Genomic DNA, 6,000 nt, shown 5'->3' with positions numbered 1-6,000 from the left:
CCCATACGTCTAAATAGTGAATTTGTATCTCATACAATTTCATATTCGTATCATATCGTTAACATTGACGTGTGAAATAATTAAAAATAATAATTCAATGTAAACCAAAAGCATAACGGTGTAATATTTCACTTTACTACTTCAAACAAAAGTTTGTCACTTTTTCGTATGTAAACATTTTGTAAAATGTAAATATTATTGTTCTGTGGTAATTTAACTATTCTGAACATTTGGAAGTTTCATACATTGACCATGTAAATTGAGTTGAAAATTATGCGTTGGTCCAATAAAGAGCAGTCTACTCTAGGCTAAATTTACGCCACTGTATATACCGTACATAAAAAAGCAAAATGTTGCCCATATTTGCATCAAGATGTCAGTGTAACTGAGGGCGAACGCTGCTGGTCATGCAGCCACCCTCTGCTCGGTGATCCTGGTGTTAGAGAAAATGTGTTTTAAGGTGTGCTTGAGTGCTGTAATTGCGAACAATTGCTCCCCTGGCTGTGGAGCAAATGCGCAACTACTGCAGCTCTCAGCATAACGACAGTCTTCGATCACATGCGACATGCGACATTCATAAGCAGCGGTGTGGCAGTACAAATGAGATTGTATTTGCCAAAGCAGTTCCCTCCCTATTTCCATAAGATGAAATGCTACTGCGTGGCGATGACGCTGGGCACTGTAGACCGTTCCCAGTCGTGCAGGAATCTTATCTTTCCAGGCAGGTCGCGGCACAGGGTGCGAGTTATCAGCCGGATTGGCGTGGAATTACGTGCCACATCCACCGCTCTAAATTTATACGAACACGATAAGTTAAGGAGACAGCAGCTCTTAACTGCGCGGCGAGAGGCCGGCCTGCTACAATACCCTGACTGTAAATCGTCCGGTGGCGATACTGGCGCAGCACCGGCGCGCCTAAATCAGAGTGCAGCTCCGTCTCACACACAGTCCCCTGCGTGAGACTTCAAGGTTGGTTGTCATTCAATCTGCTTTCAGATCACGCACGGGTGCACTGGAGCTCGCCTTGTTTTTGTAGATAGCAAGTAGTGAGCAGGCCTACAAGTAGACCCTTCCGCCCCTCCAAACTGAGGCATTTTGCATACATACTATTTTTTGAAATACGAATACGAGTGGAACTGAGTACATTGTTGTTGTTTCCTCAGAAACGTGTGGAGGAAGCAGAGACAGGCAGACATGTTGGTCTCGGCAGCTAAAGATGAGATTTAGGCTTCATAATTTCGTTTTTTCCATGCTGGAGAGAGAAATGAAAAGGAGAGGAATTCTCTTTCTCTCTCTCGCTCTCTCTCTCTGTCACACACAAACACACACATACTTCTTACAGCAGCAGTAGCAGTTCCATCATGAAACTTGTATATTGTATATATATATATATATATATATATATATATATATATATAGAGAGAGAGAGAGAGAGAGAGAGAGAGAGAGAGAGAGAGAGATAGATAGATAGATAGATAGAAATTATTTATCTATATATTTTCTATATAATTTGATCTGTTTACCATAGCTTCTATTATTAAAAGTTTAGAATACATTTTTCTCCAAAGTTTCTTTACCAAAGCTATGTTTATTCTATGTTACAAGAACAAGCAAGATATATATATATATATATATATATATATATATACACATACATACATATATACACAAAGGAAAGTTTTTGTTTGTTGTTTATGCTTCGAAATATGTTCAAATAAGAGCATAACAGCTTCACTTTCCTCCATCTCAGAATTTGTTTCTTTAAATACACTTTTATGTTAATTTCACATTTCTTCCTATGCAAAAACAGATAGCACAGCTTCAGCCATTATGTTTAAAAGCGAGAGGCTTTGCAGCAGCCCCGAATTCCTTTTTGTTAGAAGACAATTTACAGCTTGGTAATAGACCTTTTTATGGGCCTGTATCGTCTGTCATTGGATGCCACTGGTCATGTGCAGGAGGCAAGCGTCTTCATGGCCCCCTTTTCCTGATTTCTCAAGCGATTTTTTTTCCGCATTCTGCAGCTAAAGCGTCCTAACCCAAACACTTTTCTCTGCTCGCATATAGGTGTTTTATAATGATCGGACTTACAAAGTGAGCTATACTCGAAAAGGCAGCGAGGGCCTCTATAGCTGTAGAAGAATTAGTATGTGCTGTCAGACGCTCCATAGGTCCTGAATCTTGGTGTTGAATCTTTGTTGAATCTGCTGTTACACAACAACCAGAATGCTTCAGAAAAGCAGCAAACGGCGAGAAAAAACAGAGGACATGGATTATACAGCCGTGTTGGGTAAGTTTAAACTTCCAAAAATTCTATTCTTGTCTAGTCCACATTTAGACACACTTCATTTACTCTGAACCAAGAAATGCATACTATTCATAAAGATTACATTACATAAAGTCATTAATCCTTTATTCCTTACAGCAATTAGATTTACCTATTAAAACATATTTTCGATTGTTTCAATATAATGTTAGAACGAAACCACGAAGAACGAAAACAAACGATTTGCTTCTATTGCTTTTTTAAGAGTGGCAAACGTAACACAGAGGCTAGTATGTTATGGATCACAATTACTGTATAACTGGGTGTGGGTTTTAATATCAAAGGGTACTATTATTTCTACTATTATGATCCAATGTTTTGTTTCTATTCAACATGTAACATTCATTTGAAGACAAGTCTGTTGCATGTCACAGGACCAGAAGACATATAACCTAAATTGTGTACAGTTATTTTAGTACAGGTATTTTTTTTTAGTTATAATGAGATAAAGTGTTATTTAAGGAAAAATAATTACTGATATTATTCATATTATATGTTGATCATTGATACGTAACTAGTATAATATTAATATAAATAATATTAATAATACAAATAACAGTATTATTATTATTATTATTATTATTATTAATAATAATAATAATAATAATAATAATAATACACAAATTCACAATTTGTTGTAAAAATTACACAATGCCACTACTTGTTGTTGGGTTTTTTTTTCATTTCTCTCTTAGAACTAAAATAGATTTACTGTATAATTTCACTTTGTGTTTGTTTGGTCAGCTGTTTTAAGGCTTTTTATGTTTGTCAGTTGCTAAAATGTAATGGTTAATATTTGATGATTCAATTAGCATATTCTTAGTATAATCGTGAATATTTAGTTATACGCGTAGAATACTGAACTAGAGAATACTGTGCACTAGTTTAATAAATGCTTCACCATCAGTGAGAATGGTGCAGTTTTGTGGGCAGTTGTGAGCTGCCTAGAGATGGGGGCTGCGGAACAAAGACAGTATTTCACCACTGACTGACAGGCAGCTGCAAAAGTATTTACAGCCTTACTGCAATGCGGCAAAAGAAGGCGCATAATCGGAGGCCTGCTAGTTAGGGCACAGGCGCCAGCTATAAACCAACGTGCTTTCTTTCAAACACAAATCTCAAGTTGAAGGACTCGTATTTATTATTTTTACCTTTAAAGTGAATGTAGTGTAGTGGTTTTAACATTGGAAGCGTATTGCTTAACTGAATATATGAATTAACCTAATGTCTTGCTGTCACTATCTAGTAACCTATGCACAGGTTTATAAATAGTAACATACACACGGCTGTTGTAGGTCTATGCCAGTGTGATATACATCATATTTGTATTGACAATTTTAACCTGAAATGCAATGCAAACCTGCAAGAAGAAGGTTGTCATTTGTTGTAAATGTCGTAATCATCGCAATCAAGTGCCAACAACTGTTTTTTTTTTCATGATTTTGATTTTTGCAGAATGGCAACAGGTTATTGCAATGGTGAATACTGTACTTCAGTCTAAGTTATCAAACAACAGTTTGTCTTATTAGTGGGCTTACGTCATTCCTATGAATGAAGAAAATCATGTCTGCAGTTTGTCATGCGCAAAAGCCGTACAAGCAATACCCGTATTAGCCGTCAGACGGCACTGTTGTCCAACAGTCTGGGACTTGCAATGGCTGTTCTGCGTCGTTTGTTTCCGAGGTCATGTCTTTAGATTGTGGTTGGCTGGCGAAGGCATGTGACCGTGCTTAGCTTTTTCCCTCAAAGTACAAAAAGTAAAGGTAGCGATATTTATTTCGTAACAGTTAAAGGCAGCCAGTTGGCTATGTATTGATACTTAACAGCCACTAAGCAGAAAAATCAGTGATTGCAACAATGAAAGGTGGAGAATTTCGAAATACAGCCTAATTAATTTTAGGACTGCAGTTATATTGCTTTTAATTGGTAGACTGCATATATTTTAAATGTGCGTCTCTTTACTTAACCATGTTTGTAGCTATTATACACATGTCTGTTTTTGTAAAGATTTTTCGACTTTGCTTTAAAAGTTTTAATAATGAATGAAGTGATAGCTAAAATATTAAATAGCGAGTGTTGAAAGAGCTCTACACGTGATTCAGAAATGTGATTGTGTGATTGCATGTGGATGTCCTTCTGTCTTCATTTAAACTATTATGTAAAAAAGCAACTCTAAAATATCAACAGATATCATCAAGCCCATGTGGCTTTTGAGGGCAAGAAGTCGACATATGGGGATACAATGTGCAGTTCAAAGGTTCTCACGTTGGCTGCAGCCGATTCACACCAGGGTTGCGTTTTATTGCTTTATTGCCTTAAATTTACAGTGAGTAAAACACTCACAGAAGTTCACACGTCAAGCTTCCCAAACGCACCTCATTTGTTCCGGAGAAAGGGCTATGCGACGTAACAACCGAAATAACTGAATGAAAAAAACACATTTATTTATTTAATTATTTAGTCAAGGCAAGTCAAGTCAGATTTATTTGTATAGCGCTTTTTACAACTGTTGTCGTCACAAAGCAGCTTTACATAATTAGCAATTAATAAAAGACAGAGACAAAGAAGAAAGACGAAATAACGTAAGACATGAAAGACAAGAAATAATTTATTTATTGCCAAAAACGTGTAGTTAGTAGTAGTTTACTGTATAAAACAAAAACTTTCTACATTCTTCTGTAGTGAAACATTTTCCCCTCTGAGAGCAATGAATGCTTTTATTTCCTCTTGACATCAGTGTAATCGGCATTATTGAATAAGTGCAACTTCCAGGGTTATTTATGGCACCCGCGCGCTGTCATGAATGGCTGTGGGGAAGCACGTGATACCATTAAACTTTGTTTTATGGCCAGGGAGTTGACAAGCCAAAATATAATTCACATTGTATATTAGAAAGGCCTTGCAGTCGGTTTAGAATAGACCTCAGTGCCGGTGCGGATGCCTGAATTAGTCCTAGTTTTCTTGATCATGGATATAGTCGCTTTTCCGCGCGCTTTACGTGACCGACAGAGCTCTCGAGGTAAGTCAGTTTCCAATACGTGTCACTGAACTTGTGATGGGTTAAACTGGGTCATTCTGTTCGCTGTAGTTTCATGTCTGTATCTTGCAGTTTCCTGTCGGATTAAGCTACTCGTTCGTTGTGTGTTCTGGTGCGTTAACACTAGTTGTGTGGCTACCAAGCAAAAATAAACACGATGTAATGAAAGTGACGTAACGTGATTGTAATCCAGTAATTCGGTTTTGGTGCTACGTTGTGAGAGAAAATTATAATTGAGGGGATCACCAGGGATCCCTGTGTACCACCATTAGTTGAGATATATGAACACTTGGTTAATTTAATCTTGAAGAAAGAAAACACTGGATTGTTTTGTTTTATTTTGACTTGCAATAAATGGTGATCATGTGTATGGTTCACATTAGTCATGGTATGATATGAAATAGGTAGATTCGTTTTTTGTGTTCATATTTTGAAAAGGCTGTTTATGAAATTGTTGCTACTAGATTAAAATAAATACTTCAAATATAACCGAAACTGGTTAATATACCATGATAGTGACGAACAAAACGAAAATAAACGAAATTACTCACATTAAATCAACAAATGTTTGTTAATAAGCGATATATATTAGAAATATGTTTTTTTATTTTCTTTATTTTAATACGTATGCCCTCTA

Source organism: Salminus brasiliensis, chromosome 8 (genome assembly GCF_030463535.1).
Source record: "Salminus brasiliensis chromosome 8, fSalBra1.hap2, whole genome shotgun sequence".
Classification (NCBI taxonomy): Eukaryota; Metazoa; Chordata; class Actinopteri; order Characiformes; family Bryconidae; genus Salminus; species Salminus brasiliensis.
The sequence above is the reverse complement of the archived record's forward strand: the minus strand, read 5'-3'. Positions refer to the sequence as shown.